This window comes from Schistocerca gregaria, chromosome 8 (genome assembly GCF_023897955.1).
Source record: "Schistocerca gregaria isolate iqSchGreg1 chromosome 8, iqSchGreg1.2, whole genome shotgun sequence".
NCBI lineage: Eukaryota > Metazoa > Arthropoda > Insecta > Orthoptera > Acrididae > Schistocerca > Schistocerca gregaria.
This window is the reverse complement of record NC_064927.1, coordinates 340391802-340417282: the sequence shown is the minus strand read 5'-3', so window position 1 is coordinate 340417282 and position 25481 is coordinate 340391802. Positions and strand designations below refer to the sequence as shown.

The 25481-nt window shown below is 42.4% G+C and overlaps 1 protein-coding gene across 1 annotated transcript in view; it reads right to left on the bottom strand.

Moving 5' to 3' along the window:
- The window catches only part of LOC126285385 (lysosome membrane protein 2-like), a 330549-nt gene that overhangs the window by 96690 nt on the left and 208378 nt on the right, over positions 1–25481 (bottom strand). The gene's annotated exons all lie outside the window — the stretch shown is intronic.

The following is a 25481-nucleotide window of genomic DNA, read 5'->3' as shown; positions in this document are numbered from 1 at the left end:
ACCGACATCGGGCCAGCGACTTTCAGGTACAATGTAGAATGTTTCCCCTGTACATAGGGTTGGCATACGTCCCGATTAATCGGGGAAGTTCCGATTTTTCACTCTTTGTCCGTGTGTCCCAAGAAGGCTGACTTGAAAATCAGGACATTTAACTTCCCAAGTAAGAGAGTCGAAGATGGTTCAATATATTAATGCGCATTAACATACAACACAACAGCGGCCGCCAGCGGCTTACTCTCAGAATGTTTCTAGTTTATTTTATTACAGCTGATAACGCTGTTTACCAATCATTATTCAGTTGTTCTTACTGTTGGTAAGTTACATAAATTCGTTTACTGTTGCAGTGTCCGTATGTATTACTATAGTGTGAGAGTTCTAGTTTGGAGATGCTGAAAGTGAAACTTAAGTGCTCTTTCACTGACGGGTACACAGAATTATGGCTTTTCATACAAAGGGGCAACATGGATGGAGAAGCATTCTGAAAACTATGTTTAGATTGTTTTTCACTTGAATATATTGGGAAATCTGATACTGAGTCGTCATATTGAGACGCAAATGCACATAACACGTACTCAAAGCAGAGACATCCATTTCAGAACACACAAGAACGAAAGTTACAACAATAATCAAACATTTTCTTCCTCCTCCTCCTGCATAAATTTGCTCTTTTGACATCAAAAACTCCATTTTACGGACTAGCATCTAATGGCGGGGGATTGAACCGTTAAGATGAAAGCAACGTATTCAGTCGCTAAAAAATGAAACTTAGGAAGAACTTCGAAGGAGCGAGCTGTCCAGCACAGCTTTTATATAACGCTGTTTCAACTGCTGCAGGCATTTTACCTGTTGATATTGAGTTAACTCTGGTGAAACTACTGCTCCCTCTACACAATCAAAATCTCAAAACTTGCTGACTAGTGAATTTGTGGATACCTGCTATGGAGAACTTTTGTCACGCTATAAAACTAGACGGCTGTCTAATGCCTGCAGTCGAGAGAATCTTACAACTGTGGGAACCTAAGCTCTGATATATTTTTTCTTGTCAGAAGAAAAACCACAGAACATCTTCGTAGAATTTTAGTCTGCTCCCTTAAGTGAGGTTTAGTTTTGGTTCATTCATCGTTATTAGTTTCTTTAGTAAACAATTTTAAAAAATGGGGAATAGTAACATATCCGTGACTGAAGAGGAGGCCATTATTAAGAATTCAAACTTTTCACTACAAGAGAAAGAATTATTTGGGTACGAAAACTAAAGAAAATTTAAGAAACGCAGAGGATCATTGCTCTGAACTAACCATCGACAAATTTCGCAGTGACAAAGAGTTTTATGGAACTTGCCTTACATAAAGGTCTCACCACCTCTCAGTTTTTGACTGTTTTGAGTGGATGGGAGGAAGTAGAAAGGACATTGGTTCATTTAAAAGGAAAAGAGTGGGTATTTGAGAGTCATCAACGTTTTATGAGTATGTGAATTTGAAGAATTTTCTAGCTCCAACAGTTTCAGAGGATAATTAGAAGTCTGTATTGCCTGCCCAGAGCAAATGGCTGGAATTTTTCAGAAATACAGCGTTCAGAAGACAGCATTACAAAAGATTATGTCAATGTTTTCAATTGGAGCACATAATACTAATTTTGACGGATTTTTTCTTTAACAGGAGTTCAGTGGACTGGGGAACGGAATCATTTGGATGTATCAAACTTTGAGAGCACCTAACATGTTCATACAACTTTCAAATAAGCTGTGCAGAGCTCTATAATTAAGCAAGTAAACAAACTGATCTAAAAACTTTTAAATCGTCTGAGAAGTATAACATATACATAAAATAATCTGTGTAAAAACTGTATGTAAGTAGCTTTAGCTATACTTTGTTCTTTCCAAAGATTTCTGTAGTGACGCATAAGTTAATTTTTCCAGGCGTCTGAAGCCCCTCGTCACATTCACCTTGTGACTGTATTTCTGTGGATTTTGTCCCGATTTTAGCACCAAGATTTATGGCAACCCTACCTTTACGGAAATATTGGCAACCCCATCTGTACGGGAATATACATAACGCATGTACGAGAACAGGTTGTAGACACGCCGTTGATAACATATGTTAAGTTGGGTCTAGCCGTGTGTCGTGTTCGGATACACAATGGTAAGGCGGCCGCTTGAGATAAGTGGAAAATCTGGGTTCGGATTTCGGTCTGGCACAAATTTCATTGTCCATATCGGCAACTGCGAATACATTTAATGCATATCAAGTATATGACAGACCATGTTGTGTTAAAATATGTTCATGATTGGAACCCACGCTGTAGCCTGTGGAATGGAATTTATATTCTAGGCCCGACTTTGAGGCCAGACGCACGCCTGCCGACAGATCCTGAGTACTGAACGGGTTACAATGCCGTATTTTAATATCCGTAGATGTGGATAAAAGACTTCTGGACGCAGATGGATCCACATAAGGTACATGCGGTAGCTATTTTCTTATTTGCTTGGACTTTGATCGATGGAGTGTTGATACGTGAGGCGCAGGCACTGTGATACTATGTGCAAGGGATTAGCTATACGTGAATCAAAAACACATTGTTAAAAATTATGAGGTTTTATTTTCTTACTGATCATCAGAAGCAGCAATGATGACGGCCTTTACGGACAATGACATAGTAGCTAACAATCACAGTTTAGGCTTTCACGGCCGATGTTGTCTTCCGTCGAAACTTCCAGGCTGAGAGGCCGTGGTCGATGTATAAAATTTCTACCTGACGTTTCGTCTCCATCTGCGGGAGACATCTTCTGAGTTCGTCCAGCTACTGCCACTGAGGCTCCAGGTACTCTAGCATTTATAGAGCGCATAGAGGGCACCACCATTCTTCACGTGATGACGACGCTATGCCTTTCTTTGGAAGGCGTCATCATCCTCGATTAAGAGTAATCGATTGTCATTCTGCTGGCGCAACGACGACATCCATATTACTCAATCTCCTGGATGTGTCGGTACATAAACGGGTGGATGGGACGCTGGGCCACAAGGTATATAGAAAAAACACTCATACGGATCGATACCTCCACAAGGAACCTGACCGTCATCCTAGGCAAAAAAGAGGTGTCATGAAAACCTTGGTGGACAGAGCCAACAAAATCTGCGAGCAGGCTTACTTACAAGATGAACTGAATCACCTACCGTCAGCCTTTATGAAAAACGGATATACCAGCAAGGAAGTTGATCGAGCCCTCCATCAAAGAACAAAAGAAGCCAGAAGTCCAGAGTAACAACAGTCACCTACTGGAAAAGTTTTCCTACCTTTCATTAATAAGGTCACGGACCGTATCGGGAAAGTTCTGGCCAAGTATGGGATCGAAACAATCTTCAGACCGACCAAGAAGATCAAGGAATATTTAAGAACTGATGCCTGACATCCCCTAGCAACACCCGGGGTATACAAAATTCCATGCACTTGTGGACAAATAAATATTGGGACACCGAAAAGAAGTGTAAACACCCGCTTAGCCGAACATAAAAGAAATTCACAAACACCATAACAATTTTAATAGAGTAGAGGAAGTTTTAAAGTTGGACAAAATATGGATGTCGACGTTGCGCCAGCAGAATGGCAATCAATTACTCTTAATGGAGAATGGTGACGCCTTCCTAAGATAGGCATACCGTCGGCATCACGTGACGAATGATGGTGCCCTCTATAAATGAGAGAGTACCTGGAGCCTCAGAGGCAGTAGCCGGACGATCTCAGAAGATGTCTCCCGTAGATGGAGACGAAACGTCAGGTGGTAATTTTATACATCGACCACGGCCTCTCAGCCTGGAAGTTTGAACTGAATACTAGCTAACAATTTTAGAAAGATATCACAGCTTAAGAGTGTGTTGGAAAGTCCACTGTGGAAGAGCTTTCTGTTAGTATAGTTATTATAGCTAGTAAAGCCAAATTAAGCACTGAATGAAATGTATGAGATGTTCCAGTTGCGATAGATTTCACTGCAATTTATAGCTAACTTATGCAGGACTCGAAAAAATATGAGTATTTGGTAGCTGTGATCTATCTCTCCATGGCTTTAGAGTTAGATTTTAGAAGGTATCAGCAACGTTCACTTTCACACAATGTAGTTGTTTCTCTGCGTGACTGGACGAAACATAACGTAACACAGCTAGAATGTAGTTTTATATACGGGCCGCTCTCGATTATGTGGGTTAATGTAGGCTCGAGACTGTACGGATAACCTAACGTCAGTTAATTTCATGTTTCGCGGATCGTTTGTACTGTTGATCATAATTACGTGGAACAAATAGTTTTATATTCAAATTACGCTTTCATTTGTCAGCATGGATACATGTTCTGAGTTTAATTACTAATTCCTACCCACCACCATCCATACATAACAAATACAGAAATTATTCTACTGAACAGAAGTTGCAAATAGGAAACTTTTAGCGTGTTTTCACATTTAACTTTGCTGTCACTCAGTCATTTTATATCCTTGGGTGATCAAAAATTTCGGTGGCGGCATTGTTCGCCCTTCTGTGCTAAAGACAACCTTTATGTTACAATGCCGTATCATTTTTCCTTCTGGTACTTGAGTTATGTAGCTCAATGTTCCTTTTAACTGCAGTGGATTGTTTACATCACTAGGGAATAAATATACAGTGAAGCTATAGTCAGCATGTACAATTCCTTTAACAGATGTCTACCAGATGACATTGGGTAAGCGCATTTTATTCTTACAGTATATTTTTGAGCAACCAAGACTTTATTAAAGGAGAGTTTACCCACACCATTATTCAATGACATTATGAATAAAACCACGGAAAGTTTGTCAGCTTACTGATCTGTCGCTCCCCAAGATCTGAAATGATTCGATGTGCAAATGTGGCTGAACCAGTTTTTTTTTTTCCTGTTTAAATTCTCATCAATATGGACGCCTAAAATTTTTGACGTTTCCACCACAGATATAATCTTGTCACTGCGTGTTGCATCTTACTAGTAGCTATAGATGTTCAGAACTGAATATGGAACCAGTTTTATACCTGTACCTACTATAAGTGGATTCTGAGCTGTAACGTCAAGGGGAAAACAAAGGATTTTTTAAATAAAATTCTTGATTAGCCTACGTCTGAGTGGTGGGAGAGGGAAATATCTAGCCACAATGCATGATTGCTTCAAAATGGTTGGTTCAAATGGCTCTGAGCACTATAGGACTTAAGTGCTGAGGTCATCAGTCCCCTAGAACTAAGAACTACTTAAGCCTAACTAACCTAAAGACATCACACACATCCATGCCCGAGGCAGGATTCGAACCTGCGACCGTAGTGGTCGCGCGGTTCCACACTGTCATGATGACATCAATTATGTAATGGGGGGGGGGGGGGGGGTTGGGGAGATAGGAAGGGCGAAAATCTGGAAACAATATAAGCTACACAGCTACACCAGAACACGCTCAGCCCACTACCGATATGGACCGCAAGGAAACCAAGATGCTATATCTGTAATTGTTTATGGTACGCGGTAATGCAGAATGCATGTGCTGATGCTAGAAAAGTTCAATTGAAAAGCTCAATGCCGATTTCGTTCAAAACGCTTCTCGAATTAGTGTTTCTCCACTGACTGATGACCTCGTTGCCGACAAGACATCTATTATTCCGTCCCTTCTTGCTTGCTTCCTCTATTCTTTAGTCATTCATTCATGCTTTCTCCATGCATTTTTAAAACCATCATTGATAAAACTGGAGCACTAGCCCAGACGTACAAGTTTGAGAATGGAAGTCAGTCGAGATCTGTTAAGGGATAATTCCCTTACATTCGTTTGAATTTGGTTAGAGAGACCACAATAACGGTTTCGTCTTCCTGACTCCAACGTCTTAACCACTGTGCACCTGGTTTGATAACAACCAAGATCAGCAAACCAAGTACATGTTGCTGGACTGTAAAATTATAACACAAGCCCAGTATACTAAACAATTCACATGGAAAAGAATGGAATAACTACGTGGATTCAAAGAGCCGAGCTTGCCAGAAAAAGAAGCTCACAGTAATAAAAAAATGTATTATTTTTGGACCACATCTATTAATTCGGCGCTCCGACATGAACAAGTGACGCACGAATTTGCCGAAGTGGCCCAAGGACATGGAACCAGTCTTCTGAATCTGTTGAGTCACGAACTTGTGGCCTCACCTGCGTGGCGATCTCCAAACGCTGATCTGGAATACAGTTAACACACCGTCCAAGCAGCTGCACAAGCATTTACTTCTTTAGGCTTTGGCAGATGATCTGTCAGAAAGAGGATTGGTCGCTTCTCATTGATGACAGTCGACAACGTCACTTTCTAAGACTCAGCAAATACCAACTATGATTTCCGCTTGTCTATGTAGCACTTCAGATAATGGCTCTGAGCACTATGGGAGTTAACTTCTGAGGTCATCAGTACCCTAAAACTTAGAACTACTGAAACCTAACTAACCTAAGGACATCACAGAAATCCATGCCCGAGGCAGGATTCGATCCTGCGACCTTAGCGGTCTCGCAGTTCCAGACTGTAGCTTCTAGCAGTTCAACTTATTAATAAAAACTGCGAATAGCCATTGCTCCTAGCACTGTTCATAGCCTACGTACTGTAACAGCAACAAAGATTAATCGTCGAAAAAAAAAAAAAAAAAAATGCGACTTAGGTGTGAGTGAGCGTGCACATGTGCTATCGGTAACCGGTTCGAGGGTCTTCCTGGTGTACCGTAATTAAGCAAGTAGTAAGTTAAAATTCTTGATTGAACGGCGAATGGCAAAGAATGTGTCTATACTTCGTCTAAATTAAGCTGAATCAACACCTCTGAATGAGGAGGTGGTACGATCTGTGAAAATAGATGAACTGTATCATTTCTCTTCTTCTTCTTCTTCTTCTTCTTCTTCACCCCCCCCCCCCTCTCTCTCTCTCTCTCTCTCTCTCTCTCTCTCTCTCTCTCTCTCTCTCTCTCTCTCTCTTATCGTCGTAATAAGAAGTGTCTTTTCTATACTTAGCCTATATTGCAGAATACGAAAGTGGTGACTGAAAAGCGTGGGCGTCTTATTACATTTCTTCCAACTCGGGCGTTGAACTGCTCGGAGCTGTAGTCAAATAAAATGGACGCGATCGTAATAAATAAAGAACATAATTACGAGAAAAGACGACTGTCTGTGTTTATCGTAAGTTGGTAGTAGAGTATTTAATTTAACATTATCTACAGGCATGCTATACATCAGAAAGTATAAGAAGTTTACTGTCTGTCTTAAACACATAGGGAACAGCAGCTGTCAAGTGTGGTGTTATTGGCGTGTGGAACAATCGAGAAAAATTTGAACTTATCTTTTCCACATAATGTTAACCCGATGTAAAACGGCAGTGGACACGACAGTCTTAATTTTAATGTCTGTCAAAATGTCGCGTTCGCGACCCCATGCCTAATGCTGTTTCCTGTGCCAATAAAGATTTTTTCATCGTCTGTAGCAGTCATAAGCAAAAAGAAAAAAATAAATATGTTTGATGCAGAAAAATAGAAGTTAAAAGTACGGTCATTTATTGAACGGATATATTTCCTGCCACTACAATATACAATGAGGAAGTAGAATTGGGACTCATATTGCAAATCCGATGCCATGTTGAGCGACAATCTTACCTGTAATATCTCGGAAGATGTAAAAATATTAATTTAATGAAACCACTTTGTTCGTGTCATTCTCTTTTGCTGCGAGTCAAAATATTCGTTTCTTTTAGTACGAATATAAGGTGCAGCTTTTAAGTGCCTTATTTAGAATTTCAAAAATGTTCAAATCTATGTGAAATCTTACGGGACTTAACTGCTAAGGTCATCAGTCCCTAAGCTTACACATCACTTAACCTACACACCCATGCCAGAGGGAGGACTCCAACATCCGCCGGGACCACCGTGTAAAATTTCTAAATCCTCTTGTGTATGGTTTTTTTTATGTTGATCGATGTTCAGATGATTCCCGAGGGCAGTGTTGTTCTGATCATTTGTGCGCGCTCTAAATCGAACTGCTTAGTTCATCCCCGTGCGTAATCTTGCTTCCCAAGTTCCTATAGTGTGAAAACCTACCTTCACTTTAGCCTGATGTTGTGACGACGTCTCTCTAAGACTTGCCGCTGGGTCACTGAGTACCTGCAGTGCCATACATCACTCCGTGAGTCACTGCAGACGGGCTTTGAATTCAGTTCAGGGCTTTAGCGCTCGGACAGGCGGTCAGTAACCATGACAACACGCACTCGGTTCCCATTGTCGGCTTTTCTTCCACTACTTGGAATCCAAGCGAATACTTCGGGGTGGAGCTACAATGCACCAAAGTGCGATAAGTGACTATTACTGCTATAACCGCCTTTTCTTGTTACGCTTATTTTATTACTCCCAGATGAGTTTCACCTTTTTTACTTTAAGGCATCTTCAGTGATATCTAGAATGATATAGTTTTAATGTATGTTCTTTGTGGATTATAGAACAGTTCACGTCTCTTTCTTGTATGCAATATGTGCTTACTTACAGTCTTCACATGTTTTGGTTGTCACCTGCGTTTCCTCTTGTCTCATTTGGAAACAGTATTATAACTTCATTAACGAAAGTATGTATGTTTTATGTTCCGAATATCTTTCTTCAGAATTCGAATTGCTTTCCCTTCTTGTTGTGGCGCACTATTAGTCTTGTGTCACTAGTTGTAGATATTTGATCGAAATCTGTGATTTAAAGACTTAGTGTAAGCTTACTTTATATCTCAGCCTGTTTGGTTTGTTTACCGTTATTCAGTGCGTGTTTTAGAATACTGAATATGAATGTAATAACTGTCAGACAGTGGCTGAAAGTTTTGGTGTTCAGCCGTTTTGAGTTTTGGTTTAAATGTTTTATGTAGTAATTCGTGGACAAGTGACTTGAAAGGGGTTGAGTGGTATTACTATTGTTGTTGTTGTTGTTGTTGTTGTTTTTGTCTTCACTCCTGAGATTGATTTGATGCAGTTCTCCATGCTACTCTATCCTGTGCAAGCCCCATCTCCCAGTACCTACTGCAACGTACATCCTTCTGAATCTGCTTAGTGTATTCATCTCTTGGTCTCCCTCTACGATTTTTACCCTCCACACTGCCCTCCAATGCTAAATTTGTGATTCCTTGGTGCCTCAGGCCATGTCCTACCAACCGATTCCTTCTTCTAGTCAAGTTGTGCCACAAACTTCTCTCATCCCCAATCCTATTCAATTCAATACCTCCTCATTAGTTTCGTGATCTACCCACCTAATCTTCAACATTCTTCTGTAGCACCACATTTCGAAAGCTTCTATTCTCCTCTTGTCCAAACTATTTATCGCCCATGTTTCACTTCCATACATGGCTACACTCCATACAAATACTTCCAGAAATGACTTCCTGACACTTAAATCTATACTCGATGTTAACAGATTTCTCTACTTCAGAAACGCTCTCCTTGCCATTGCCAGTCTACATTTTATATCCTCTCTACTTCGACCATCGTCAGTTATTTTGCTCCCCAAATAGCAAATCTCCTTTACTACTTCAAGTGTCTCATTTCCTAATCTAATTCCCTCAGCATCGCCCGCCTTAATTCGGCTACATTCCATTATCCTAGTTTTGCTTTCATTCATGTTCATCTTATGTCCTCTCAAGACACTGTCCATTCCATTCAACTGCTCTTCAAAGTCCTTTGCTGTCTCTGACAGAATTACAATGTCATCGGCGAACCTCAAAGTTTTTACTTCTTCTCCCTGGATTTTAATACCTACTCCGAAATTTTCTTTTGTTTCCTTTACTGCTTACTCAATATACAGATTGAATAACATCGGGGAGAGGCTACAACCCTGCCTCACTCATTCCCAACCACTGCTCCCCTTTCATGCCCCTCAACTCTTGTAACTGTCATCTGGTTTCTGTACAAATTGTAAATAGCCTTTCGCTCCCTGTATTTTACCCCTGCGACCTTTAGAATTTGAAAGAGTATTCCAATCAACATTGTCAAAAGCTTTCTCTAAGTCTAAAAATGCTAGAAACGTTGATTTGCCTTTCCTTAATCCTTCTTCTAACATAAGTCGTAGGGTCAGTATTACCTCTGGTGTTCGAACATTTATACGAAATCCAAACTGATCTTCCCCGAGGTCGGCTTCTACCAGTATTTCCATTCGTATGTAAAGAAATTTGAAATCTTCAATAACAGCCCCGCTTTTTATTGCAGATTACGATCTTACGGCAAAATATACGTTAAGTTTTGTCTGACTTTTTTCTTTTCGCCACAGATGGCGCTGTAATCGGAAGAATAGAAACGGGTACACAATCTTAATTTACGACATGGCACTCAACGGCCCTTTAATATCTGATGGCATGTGGACCCCACTTCCACACTTCCATGCTGCGAGGGTAGAACAGGCCAGTATTTCGTAACTTCTAATTGGAAACCCTATTCTCAACGTTGTATTCCTCCGACATATCGAACAGGACACCACCCGATGAGCCACTCTGCCACGTTTTAACCATTTTTTCTGAGCAGCATGCTTTGCGTTTTGAGCGCTCAAAAAACACTTAGTCGCATTTCTATTTAGAAGTTTGTCAGTCTAGTAGGAGGCGCTACCCAAAACAAATTGTTCCTAAGTGATTTTCTAAAGTAATTGATGATTCCAAAAATATATTTACGACAAAAATGGTTCATTTAACATATGGTTTAGTTCGCTGTGCTCATCCTCTTTCTTTCCTCTTGACGTACAGTTGTGATCAACCCGCAGGTGATTACGTGACTGTTTGACCTGAACAACGTAGTTCATTTCAAGTTGATGTTCGACATTTCCCACGCACGCGTAAGATTGCTGCCTTCAATATTTCGCAAAAATTTTAAGACGCACAACAACGTCCTTGACCAATAAAAGTACGGAAAGAGACATATCTTTTTTTCTATTTCACTGGTGCTTACAAAGAGAAAATACAACAAAATTTTGTCAGTTGAATGGTGCACCTTCAGAACTGCAATCGATATCTCGTGAAGAGAGGTACACCGCGATCTAGGACAAGGCAATGTCCGCAGCGAACACTTCCGCTAAAATAGTTGGGAAATGGACTTGGTAAGAGGCCAGACCGAAGCGTCGTAAAAGCAGATTTTCACCTGTCTCCTTACGTCAACAAAGCATAACGTAGCTGAAACTGCGCAGACGCCAGTCTCATGTTAAACACGCTCCTAGGCTATTTTTGCGAGGACCGTGCGTTGACATATGCAGAGCCAGTTTAAGGGCCAAGCAGAGAGGGATGGCGAAAGAAGTGTATACAGGGACCTACCATAATTAGTGGCGAAAACTGAGAGGAGTGGAAGTATACGAGGGACACGGGAGTGTGAAGGAACAATGAAATGGCATGTTGCTTGCGTGGAAAAAATGTTCTCTGTCTAGCCCTGACACGAGCTATACCTTTATACTTTCTTTTCATGCGATCCTGAATGCGGTTCGAACAGAATATCGTTGACATTCTTAAGTTGCCTGATGTATTAGTGCATATCGCCGTCTTCCTTGCAGGAGACCCGACAACTCAAAAACGTCAGCAGATCGACGGGGTAGCCTGACGAATTATTGGATTTCTCCCGTTTACAATGTTACACTGAAGCGCCGAAGAAACTGGTGTAGCCATCCGTACTCAAATACAGAGATACGTAAACAGTCAGAATACGGCGCTGCGGTCGGCAACGCCTATATAAGACAAGTTGGTTCAAATGGCTCTGAGCACTATGCGACGTAAGTTCTGAGGTCATCAGTCGCTTAGAACGTAGAACTAATTAAACCTAACTAACCTAAGGACATCACGCACATCAATGCCTGAGGCAGGATTCGAATCTGCGACCGGAGCGGTCGCTCGGCTCCAGACTGTAGCGCCTAGAACCGCACGGCCATTCCGGCCGGCTATAAGACAAGTGTCTGGCGCAGTTATTGGATCGGTTATTGCTGCTACAATGCAGGTCTTCAAGATTTATGTGAGTTTGGAAGTGGTGTTAGTCGACGCACGAGCGATGGGACACAGCATCTCCGAGGAAGCGATGAAGTGGAGATTCTCCTGTACGACCATTTTACGAGTGTACCGTGAATATCAGGAATCCGGTAAAACATCAAATCTCCTACATCCCTCCAGCCGGAAGAAGATCGTGCAAGAACGGAGCCAACGACGACTGAAGAAACTCATTCAACGTGACATGAGTTCAACTCTTCCGCAAATTGCTGCAGCTTTCAGTGCTGGGCCATTAACAAGCGTCAGCGCGAACTATTCAGCGAAACATCATCGGTATGGGTTTTCTGAGCCGAAGACCCTCTCGTGTACCCTCGACGAATGCACGACAAAGTTTTAGGCCTCGCCTGGGCCCGTCAACACCGACGGACTGTTGATGACTGGAAACCTGTTGCCTGGTCAAGCGAGTCACATTTCAGATTATATCAAGTGGATTGGCGTGTACGGTTATGGAGACAACCTTACGAATCCATGGACCCTGCATGTCGCCGGGGGACGGTTGAAGCAGGTAGAGGATCTGCAGTGGTATGAGGCGTGTTCAGTTGGAGTGATATGGGACTCCTGATACATCTAGATACGACTCTGACAGGTGACACGTACGTAAGCATCCTGTCTGATTACCTGTATCCATTCATGTTCATTTCGCATTTCGAAGGACTGGGGCAATTCCAAGAGGACAACGCGACACCCCACACGTCCAGAATTTCTACAGAGTGGCTCCAGGAACACTGTTCTGAGTTTAAACACTTTCGCTGGCCACCAACTCCCCAACATGTTCATTATTGAGCATATCTGGGATGCCCTTGCAACGTGCTGTTAGATCTCCAGCCTCTCGTACTCTTGCAGATTTATGGACAGCCCTGGAGGAGTCATTGTGTCAATTCCCTCCAGCATTACTTTAGACATTAGTCGAGTCCATGCCACGTCGTGTTGCGGCACTTCTGCGTGCTCGCGAGGGCGCTACACGATATCAATCAGGTTAACGAGTTTTTTTTTTTTTTTTTGCACTTCAGTGTAAACGGAGGCCACGGCAAGTGAATCGAATTTTATTTAATGAAGGTTTGGATAAAATTCTGAGTTGAATGTACTGAAGCCAAAATAGGGACGGTATTTTCTGTTACGCTTTCGGGCAATGAGTATTTTCTAGACAAAAGATGACACTGGATGGAAACAGCGTTGTGACAATGTGCAGATTCCACGCCAGCAGTACTTGATTCGAGCAGCCTTCAACAGTATGTCGCACGTGCTTGTAATTAGTGGAACGATTATCAGTGCGATGAAGGAATGCGGAGATGAATTATCATCTAACCGGCATGTCTCGCAATATAACTTGTCTTTGTGACGACTTTACATAACCCGGTGAGGGAAAGACATATCAGTGAAACAGCAGGAATTTTATGCTCTTGTAGCGCACATCCCCTACACTTCAAATTCGCCAACCTCTTTACTTTCTCACCAAAGAAGAGTCTTGTAGTTTTCAAGTTTTTGGCTTGATTAGTCTTGTGGCGAATAGACATGATAAAAAAAGGAATGATGCGTGGGGGTGCAATAATTATAAAAGTTGGGTGCAAGGTAATGTAAAAGGAATTTACAAAATCATTTATAGAAAGTCTGTGAAAGGAAAAAAAGTCTCCAAAACTGGAATAATGCCGTAATTAATCTACTTCATGCGAAAGGTGACAGTAAAATAAAAATACCATTGCAGACCTTTCCTTCCCGTACTGAACAACATATACTCTGAGTAATGTTACACATCATTGAAATATCACTGGATTCTGATCAACCAAACCGAACAGGTGTCTTTAAAAGTGAATGCAGCCTAATAAACTACCCCAAGTCGTGAATTAAATTTTAGAGCGGGGCACTGATTATGGATGATCACTTTCTCTAGGACTTCGAGATTTGTGGAGCTATGTGAGGACTGCCTTCGAGATACCTACACAGTCGGAAGGAGACTTAGTTGCACGGGTTGTGACTGCGACAGGAAAGACGAGCTGCACAACATTCATTTTCGACCGAATAAATTACAATTATTTCATAAATGTAATTTATTTAACTGCGCAGTTTAACTGAGCAGTTTCTATACTTAACTAGCTGGTAACCCGGCACTGCTCGGGCATTAGTTTTGCCAGTTTTCTACTAGAAACGAAAACAAAAACAGAAGTGTTTGTAGCGTAACATGCAAAAAAAATCATTTCCATGTGTTCATGAAATTACGGAACATTTAGGTAAGCCGTTAACATTTCGTCTTTTAGGCCCTGCGTACGTTTTTTTGCGTACACGTACATGTCTTAAAAATAGTTGTGTTACAAGTATTGGGTCTAGAATTTTAATTAAATAGTAAATTTCACATTTTACACCATTTACATACAAAGGTCACTGCTGCATAGGTTGTAGCAGTGTCAATAGACTCGTGGAGGCTGACAAGAAATTTAATCCAGGTAAATGATTTGTTGATAGTCTCAAGACTTCACATCGAGTACTGTGTTGGCGATCGCACGGACTGAAGGCGATGCAAGCAAAGCGAAGGGAGATATTAATGCCGCGCACGTGTGAAGCACGTGGAGACAATACAGGCGAGCGGCTGAATATCAAATGATCGAGGATCCCAGTACAGGAGAATGTGAAGTCAATGAGTACTCCTTGCCGTTCTTTTCGCGAAGAATCAGCTAATGTTTAAGTTATATAGTGACGTTATCTAGTGACTACATTGGCTCCATCGTCCATTAGTGCACTGAACTGTCCTTAACTGCAGCTTCTTGTTTCCTTTTCCTCGGGTAATAGTACTAGCGCAAAATTTACTTTCATCTGACACTAAATTATTTATTTAAATTCCTTGCCGTCCGTTTCATCGGAGATGGTTACGTTGATCAACAGTTTCGATCTGCAAACGGTATGACCCACACACACCACTTCTGTGACTTCAGTGCGTCACACGCAGTAAGCAGTCGCACTCATGATATTATGAAATTCCTGGCTGTGGCCGCCAGTATTTTATCTTGCTAGAAGCTCACCCTGATGCAGCTTGACACATGTGATGTAGCATATGGTACAAAAATGGATTGAGGTACAAGCAGCAGCAGATGGTACAGTATGTACCATTCCCGTGGGAGAGCCCGCCATTTGTACTGAACTTCCTTCTAATTGGTCGGCCCATTCGGGTGTCAGGCGCCAAAACGCCTAATCTCTCTTATTAATTATTTATATACTTCTCATAGCATTTAACCCAGTTTTCAGTATGATAATCTCTCATGGTTTCCCTGCGAGTCTACCGTATTTGTTTATTAAATTTCACTAGTTGTGAGAAACGTAAGGGTAACGATACTGCAACGTAAGTGCTTTGGACATCTTCGGGTCGCTTTGGCGATTAAGTACTTCGGCTGCGCTAGTCACTGTTTGGAGTGTTCTTCAGAGCCGAACGTGTATCTCTGTTTCGGACGGACATGCCGTACTCTATATCGGAAGTTGTCGGAAACGTTACCATACTATTAACAGAGATATGTCGAGTGTTGTAGAAGACGGTGTAAAAGTGATATTTTAAATAAACAGGATAAATTAATGAGAGGTGTCGCCTACCATAATTGTCAGTACTACAGATCTTCCCCTCTGTAGATACAGAGACTAATCTGGGCAAGTGGCATCCAAAAAAAAAAAAAAAAAAAAAAAGCGCAAACACAGGTTCTAGTTCGAGATGAGATTATAACAGCCTCCGCCGACAATCTCACGACCGACGAGCTGTCTTCTGCGCTGCGGACATCTTTAGAAGACGACAGGTCGGTGGAAAGAACGGTTAGCTACTATCATTCAATCTCTACAGATCTCTCCGGCTTCGAGATCTGACTTTCAACACGACAATGTATAATTTTGTAATATGTTCTACTCGTGTAGGCCCATATGGTGTACAGACCGAAACTGATTATCATTGGATTGCGGTGATTTAAAGGTAATTTAATTTCCATGATTAGAATGATGATGGTTTCATTGACATTGCGTTTCTTTTGTGACTACGATCCTCTTTCGATAGGTAGAAGTGTTGGACAAAAATGTGGAAACATCGTGAGAAATGCTTGCTTGGACATAAATGGAGATGCTAACCAAGCCTGCACTTGCGCTGTTGTATTTGACCACGAACGGCGCATGTGGAATGAACTGAACAGTTGCAGGTGTCAGTCGTGGTCAGAAGCAGTATGTCTAAGCCAAATGACTTCCAACGTGGGCGAATTGTTGATACTTCCGCAACCAAGACAGCAGAAGTGTTCGGTGTTCCTGGAGACATCGAAGGTTTATACCGCGTAGCGGGAAAGCGGGACAAAATTCGCCAAGGCACAACAAAGACGAATGTGTTTGTTGAATGATTGTGACAGACGGTTGTTGAATAGGACAGTGACGAAAATGAAGAGGACGACAGCTGCAAAACTCAATCCAGAACTGAATGTCGCACTCGTGAAATCTGTCAGTACCAAAACAACATGACGGGAGCTCCGTAAGTTGAGAACTGCGGGGTGGGCTGGAATTGCAGAACCACTCATCAGTGATCCAAATGTTCGTAACAGGAAAACGTCGTGCCTGAACCATAAAACATGGACTATGGCGCAATGGAACGAAGTAATATGGTCGGATGAGTCTTGTTACACACTTTTTGTAACTTCTGGCCGAGTTGGGTTCCAGAGCGAAACATGGCGAAGGTTCGTGATCATTAGGGCAGCCTAATCGGGGTATTCAATGGGCCCCATAGGTATCCCGCAAGGTAACACTATTGGCAAGCATTACGTGATCATTTTGGCTGACTAGGTCCATCCCATGGTACAATGTTTGTTCCCAATGTCGACACTGAACAGGGGTTCTGTAGCCTAGGAACACAAACACTTCGCATCGACCAGAACTGGTTTTCTAAGCACAAAGATGAATTTTCGTATCTCCTCAGGCGTTACTGAGCCTCTGTGGCCTACTTTGGAGAGAGGGGAGCATTATCTCTACCCATCTCCCTCATCGTTACCTGACCCTGCTATTATTTTGCACGAAGAAAGGTATAAGTTTTATTTGAAAAACGGACAGGACGTTTCTTCATCCATTCCGAGACGTCTGGAAGCTGTTTTGAATGCCAATAGTTTTGCTACACCGTTCTGGGCTTGACAATGTGTGTTGATTTGGAGTTTACATATATTTGTCCACCGCATGTATTCTTGTGTGGCGTAGCGTGCGCATAAGTACATATCCAGAGCAGCCAGAATGCGGTGTTTGGATTTAGTAGCAACCTGCTGCAGCTATTTACAGCGTTCTCAATCCCACTTATACGGGGAAACTGGAGTAACAGGTATATCAGCTTTGTGTGTATCAGTCTGCGCGAGCACCAGGCAAGCTATTTCGATCATGAATCCAAGTTACTAACGAACGGGCTACGGCTGTGAATTTTGTCTAATAGTTTGTGTATCAAGATATACAAATTTTATAATGGGATTAGATAGCCAATACTGTTCGAGATTCGAATCCTGCCTCGGGCATGGATGTGTGTGATATCCTTAGGTTAGTTAGGTTCCAGTAGTTGTAAGTTCTAGTAAGTTTTAGGGGACAGATGACCTCAGATGTTAAGTCCCATAGTGCTCAGAGCCATTTGAACCATTTTTCACTGTTCGAGTTGGTAATTTACATTACTATTGTTTCAAATGTGATTGCTCCACCGAGTAAATTAGCTTACGTCAAACGTCCACTAATCGCCATTCGTAAAGGTTGCTTCAGTTGATCATTATGCTGACGTAGAATTTGCATCTTTGTATCGGCTTCTGACGTTATTTACGCCGACAGCGGTTTTCTTATGAAAATTTAGCAATTTAATGGGTTTCGTGGGACAGCTTCACGTCTGTCCTAATTTCACTGTTAATATTCCCAAATTTATTCCTTTCGACGGAACCCAGTATGACAATTTTTTCGTTTACTATTTCCAGACAATTCTCTAATCTCATTTACTGTCTTCTTACGTGATTCTTCAATGACTGTTAATCCCACCATTCACATGGTTACTAAGTTATTAATTATCCTTGATTCTTTTGTTTTGAACCGATTGCCATCTCGGCAAATCGTTACTGGAAAAAGGTGACCGGCCTACTGACCACAGTAGGTAAAGTGCAGTGTTTCTTCGACACGGCACTTTGAGGGGGAGGGTAGACGGCCCATCGTTCTGGTCGCCTTTTACCACCAGGAAAGATCACCGGTACTCATTTGATAGCTGGCAAAGTGCATCCCCAAGACTGAACCCAGAACCTCCAAAGCCTAAGTCTAGTGCTCTCCTCGCTAGACCACGACTGCCTCTTACTGTTACAGGAATAAAACAAATTTGATTTGACAACCATTTCGGTTACAAAAACCAGTTTATACTGCAAGCTTACTTGCGCAACTCGGTGGTAAAGTAGGTATGTATTTAACTACAAATCGAAAACATCGTGATTCAATGCACAGTCTGTCCTAGGAATTTTGCTGTCGTTTCACCTCAGGTGATGATATGTACTTGTAAAAAGTGCTGTGCCGAAGAATGGATTCAAGTCCACTGTAAATTAAGGGTCCACGTAGAGCTAGTTGCTTCAGTCTGTTCAAAGGTTGCAGGAGGGTAAGAGCAGGCATACATAAATACATGTTTAACAGGAATATTTCTAATGAAGCACAGCGGCGTTAAAACCAATCTTAAGGGAAAATTTACCTTTAAAACTTTCGTAATTTAGAGTGAGCGAGATACGAAAGCATGAGTGTCTCTATTATTCTTGCATTCTGCACCAACACACCCAAATTGGTTTGTAGAATCTATGAGACTGGAGATACACCATAGGACTTTCGCAAAACCCCTAAAGGTAGCAAGGACAGATAAGTACTAAAACTATCGTAGAAAATAGTTAATGAATCAAGCATTCCAGCTGCTGACAATAATAACATATAGAATGGAAAAGAAAATTGAGAATCTTTTAGATGACAAACAGTTTGGCATTGGGAAAGATAAATGCACTACACAGGCAGCTCTGCCGTTGCGATTGGTAATAGAAGGAAGACAGAAGAAAAATAAAGATACGTTCATAGAATTCATTGACCTATAGAATACATTTTCGATCATATAGAACGATGTAGTATCTTCGAAATTCTTAGAAAAATAGGCTAAGCTACAGGGAAAGACTGGTAACACAGAATACGAATGAAAACCATACGGAAAAACAAGAAAGAATAAAAAAAATAAGAAGCAATTGTTTGGGTTAAAAAGTGTGTATAACGGGAAAGCAGTCTTTCGCCACCACTTTTCAATCTATTAATCAAAGAAACAATGTTGGAAATAAAAGAGAGATTCAGAGATGGGAGTTAATGGAAAAATATCAACGAAAAGATACGCTGAAGATACCTATCCTCAGGCAAAGTCAAGAAGAATTATTGTAGGACCTGCTGAATGGAAATACCAGTCTAATCAGCAAAGAAAATAATTTGAAATTATACCGAGGAAAGAATAAAATAATCAGGAGTAGCAGAAATAAGACTAGAGATAGACTAACAGGTAAACTGGTGACCAAAAAGTGTATGAAGTGAAGGAATTCTGCCGTCTTAAAAGCTTAATGAAGTATGGTGGACGAAGCGAGGAAGACAGAAGGCAGATTAACGCAGACGATCTACATCTACATCCATACTCCGCAAGCCACCTGACGGTGTGTGGCGGAGGGTACCCTGAGTACCTCTATCGGTTCTCCCTTCTATTCCAGTCTCGTATTGTACGTGGAAAGAAGGATTGTCGGTATGCTTCTGTGTGGGCTCTAATCTCTGATTTTATCCTCATGGTCTCTTCGCGAGATATACGTAGGAGGGAGCAATATACTGCTTGACTCTTCGGTGAAGGTATGTTCTCGAAACTTTAACAAAAGTCCGTACCGAGCTACTGAGCGTCTCTCCTGCAGAGTCTTCCACTGGAGGTTATCTATCATCTCCGTAACGCTTTCGCGATTACTAAATGATCCTGTAACGAAGCGCGCTGCTCTCCGTTGGATATTCTCTATCTCTTCTATCAACCCTATCTGCTACGGATCCCACACTGCTGAGCAGTATTGAAGCAGTGGGCGAACAAGCGTACTGTAACCTACTTCCTTTGTTGTCGGATTGCATTTCCTTAGGATTCTTCCAATGAATCTCAGTCTGGCATCTGCTTTACAGACGATCAACTTTATATGATCATTCCATTTTAAATCACTCCTAATGCTTACTCCCAGATAATTTATGGAATTAACTGCTTCCAGTTGCTGACCTGCTATATTGTAGCTAAATGGTAAGGGACCTATCTTTCTATGTATTCGCATCACATTACACTTGTCTACATTGAGATTCAATTGCCATTCCCTGTACCATGCGTCAATTCGCTGCAGATCCTCCTGCATTTCAGTACAATTTTTCATTGTTGCAACCTCTCGATACACCACATCATCTGCAAAAAGCCTAAGTGAACTTCCGATGTCATCCACCAGGTCATTTATGTATATTGTGAATAGCAACGGTCCTATGACACTCCCCTGCGGCACACCTGAAATCACTCTTACTTCGGAAGACTTCTCTCCATTGAGAATGACGTGCTGCGTTCTGTTATCTAGGAACTCCTCAATCCAATCACACAATTGATCTGATAGTCCGTATGCTCTTACTTTGTTCATTAAACGACTATGGGGAACTGTGTCAAACGCCTTGCGGAAGTCAAGAAACACGGCATCTACCTGTGAACCCGTGTCTAAGGCCCTGTGAGTCTCGTGGACGAATAGCGCGAGCTGGGTTTCACACGACCGTCTTTTTCGAAACCCATGCTGATTCCTACAGAGTAGATTTCTAGTCTCCAGAAAAGACATTATATTCGAACATAATACGTGTTCCAAAATTCTACAACTGATCGACGTTAGAGATATAGATCTATAGTTCTGCACATCTGTTCGACGTCCCTTCTCGAAAACGGGGATGACCTGTGCCCTTTTCCAATCCTTTGGAACGCTTCGCTCTTCTAGAGACCTACGGTACACCGCTGCAAGAAGGGGGGCAAGTTCCTTCGCGTACTCTGTGTAAAATCGAACTGGTATCCATCAGGACCAGCGGCCTTTCCTCTTTTGAGGAATTTTAATTGTTTCTCTATCCCTCTGTCGTCTATTTCTATATCTACCATTTTGTCAACTGTGCGACAATCTAGAGAAGTGCAGTCTTCCTCTGTGAAACAGCTTTGGAAGAAGACATTTAGTATTTCGGCCTTTAGTCTGTCATCCTCTATTTCAGTACCATTTTGGTCACAGAGTGTCTGGACATTTTGTTTTGATACACCTACCGCTTTGACATAGGACCAAAATTTCTTAGGATTTTCTGCCAAGTCCGTACATAGAACTTTACTTTCGAATTCATTGAAAGCCTCTCGCATAGCCCTCCTCACACTACATTTCGCTTCGCGTAATTTTTGTTTGTCTGCAAAGCTTTGGCTTGCCGGCCGCGGTGGTCTCGCGGTTCTAGGCGCGCAGTCCGGAACCGTGCAACTGCTACGGTCGCAGGTTCGAATCCTGCCTCGGGCATGGATGTGTGTGATGTCCTTAGGTTAGTTAGGTTTAAGTAGTTCTAAGTTCTAGGGGACTAATGACCACAGCAGTTAAGTCCCATAGTGCTCTGAGCCAGCTTTGGCTATGTTTATGTATGCTGTGAAGTTCCCTTTGCTTCCGCAGCAGTTTTCTAACTCGGTTGTTGTACCACGGTGGCTCTTTTCCATCTCTTACAATTTTGCTTGGCACATACTCATCTAACGCATATTGTACGATGGTTTTGAACTTTGTCCACTGATCCTCAACACTATCTGTACTTGAGACAAAACTTTTGTGTTGAGCCGTCAGATACTCTGTAATCTGCTTTTTGTCACTTTTGCTAAACAGAAAAATCTTCCTACCTTTTTTAATATTTCTATTTACGGCTGAAATCATCGATGCAGTAACCGCTTTATGATCGCTGATTCCCTGTTCTGCATTAAGTGATTCAAATAGTTTGGGTCTGTTTGTCACCAGAAGGTCTAATATGTTATCGCCACGAGTCGGTTCTCTGTTTAACTGCTCAAGGTAGTTTTCAGATAAAGCACTTAAAAATATTTCACTGGATTCTTTGTCCCTGCCACCCGTTATGAACGTTTGAGTCTCCCAGTCTCTATCCGGTAAATTAAAATCTCCACCCAGAACTATAACATGGTGGGGAAATCTACTCCAAATATTTTCCAAATTATTCTTCAGGTGCTGAGCCACAACAGCTGCTGAGCCCGGGGGCCTATAGAGACATCCAATTACCATGTCTGAGCCTGCTTTAACCGTGACCTTCACCCAAATCATTTCACAATTCGAATCTCCGTCAATTTCCTTCGATACTATTGCACTTCTTATCGCTATAAACACAACACGCCTCCCTCTTCACTGTCCAGCCTGTGTCTGCGGTATACATTCCAATCTGAGTTTAGGATTTCATTACTGTTTACATGTGGTTTCAGCCAACTTTCTGTCCCTAGTACTATATGGGCGTTGTGACCGTTTATTAATGAAAGCAGTTCTGGGACCTTTCTATAGACGTTCCTGCAGTTTACTATTAGCACATTAATATTGTTATTCCCTGTTGCATTTTGCCTACTCCTGCCTTGCCGCGTCTCAGGAGGCGTCTTGACGGGAAGGGAGGGAATTCTCTAACCTAAAAAAACTATGTGCACTCCACACTTACTCCGCTACCCTCGTAGCCGCTTCCGGCGTGTAGTGCACGCCTGACCTATTCAGGGGGAACCTACATTTCTCCACCCGATAGCGGAGGTCGAGAAATTTGCACCCCAGCTCTCCGCAGAATCGTCTGAGCCTCTGGTTTAAGCCTTCCACCCGGCTCCAAAACAGAGGACCGCGATCGGTTCTGGGAACGATACTACAAATAGTTAGCTCTGATTCCACCCCGCGAGCGAGGCTTTCCGCTTTCACCAACTCCGCCAACCACCTCTACGATCTGAGGATGACCTCTGAACCCAGACGGCAGGAGTCATTGGTGCCGACATGAGCAACAATTTGCAGTCGGCTGCACCCACTGCTCTCTATCGCCGCCGGTAGGGCCTCCTCCACATCTCGGATGAGACCCCCCGGCAAGCAGACAGAGTGAACACTGGCCTTCTTCCCCGACCTTTCCGCTATTTCCCTAAGGGGCTCCATCACCCGCCTAACGTTGGAGCTCCCAATAACTAATAAACCCCTCCCCCCGTGTGCCTGCTCGGACCTTGCTGAAGGAGCGGCCACATGTCCACTCACAGGCAGAGCGGGCGATGCCACACTGCCAGCCTCCACATTGACCCTCCGCCTCGTGCACCACGAACGCCGCTGAACCCGCCTCTCCCCTTGGAGAGGGTGGCCCAACCGCGCCCAGTACCCGCGAAGATGTCTCGACAGCAGGGACAGTGGGTGAAGCATGTAACACCTGGGGTGTACCTTGCGACGCACCAGACTCCCCACTGCAGCTACACTCCGAGGCAGCAGCCTGAAAACGGCTGACCGCGGCCATCAACACGATAAGGGCATATCTAGTGATATCGAAAATCGGCCTTAGGCTGAGGAATAAATTTCTTAGAATGTACGCTTGGAGCACAGCATTGTATGAAAATTAATCATGGACTGTTTTAGAACTAGAAAAAAAGGGAAGCTAGGCGATGGATAGGTGGTGCAATAGAAGGATATTGAGAATTAGGGAGACTGGTGAAATAGAGAATGAAGAAGTTCGCTACAGAATAGGAGAAGAAAGGAAAGTGTGGTTAACGTCGACAAGAAAAGATAGGATGACGAAATAGGCATCAAGACACCGGGGATTAAGTTCCGTGGTATTTGAAGGAGTTGCAGAATGTAGCAATAGTAGTGGAAGACATATTCGAATATATCCGACCAATAATTGAGGGCATGGGGTGCAAGTGCTACTCTGACGTAAGGTGAACAGGTTGGACACAACAGCGGCATCAAACCAGTCTGAACACTGGTGACAAAAGACTCATTTGTTCCCATATCATCCGTTTCTCACTTTATGCCATTTCTCTATTTCTACTTGCGATAACCTCTCTCTCTCTCTCTCTCTCTCTCTCTCTCTCTCTCTCTCTCTCTCTCTCATCGATACATATTCATACATTCCTCGAGCCTGTTTTGGATGTATGCCCGTACATGCCATTTAACTTCTATATACTGTTTCGGCATACCTCACTCCTGTTCCTATAAATACCAACAGCCCCGTTATACCAAGAAGGCTCACTTTCTTCTCGCTTCATCAGTCCATATCCTACCTATAGTGTGTCCAAAATAAAAGCGGCAAAGCTCAGCAACAAACAAGTTATTTTACAGTTTCCCCACACGCCTGATCTACAATCACATAACGGGCGTCGTTATTTGTCACCGCGTCGATTGTTGCTGATTGCTTTGAGCTGCTTCGAGTTCATTTTCCTCGTTCTTTCAGGTTTTCGAGTAACGTATGCTGGATTACTTGTCTATAGTTAAAGCTTATATCTGCTGTGGTTCATTTGACTCGTGAAATTATCCTTATTCAATTCCCGAGCTCCAGTATTCCTACAAAAATTAGTGTTCAGTAGTTGATGAAGTGGTGGCTCAGTGGCGATATCTCTAATTCAATGCGTAACCGCAGGGTTTCATTCTAACTCCGGAACTAATTGCACGCATTTTGCAGAAAATAAAAGCTAGTCTGAATACAAATTAACTGCCATATGTACAGATGTACTACCTAAAGTAACAGGCGAAAATTTGTGCGGGACCGGGACTCTAACCAAGATTTCCCGCGAGCTGTCGCCTCTCGACTTAGGCCATCCGAGCTCGTACATCTCTGTCTATTACAATTAATCTTAATTTCATTATTTGAAAACTGTAGTTTGTCATCAAATACGAAAATGAACCGTCAGGCAGCTTTCGCAACAGAATGGCGATAAACGTACTAAATGAAAGCCTATCGCGATACGTGTGTTGAGGCATTACTTCGAGCTGATAGAGAAAGTTAGGTATTGCGCGTATTTTCTTCGAAGAACTGTGGATGGCGAATTGTACCTGCTACTGTATTTTATGCGTGATGAAGCAGGGTTTCACCTTTGCACCGATGTGAATGGACAGACTAATCGACGCTGGGGTCACTGAAAAGCCACACATTGTATATCAGATCTTCTTCACAACTGGAAGAAAGAAAATTAGAGTTGCTGTGCGGTTTCTGGCAGGCGAATTATCGGCCCGATATGTTTTACAACTACTGTCGATACAGAGGTGCATCTTCAAATTTTCAAGAATTTCTGCTCTCTATCAAAGGAAAATTAAAGGCAGAGTTTTCCATCAAGGTGCAGCTACCCTCGTCTACAGCTGTTTTAAATTCGCGAAGAGTTCACAGGAGACTGTCCATTTAGTAAAGGTGTGAAGTCGCCTATCATCAAGCATGTTTGCTT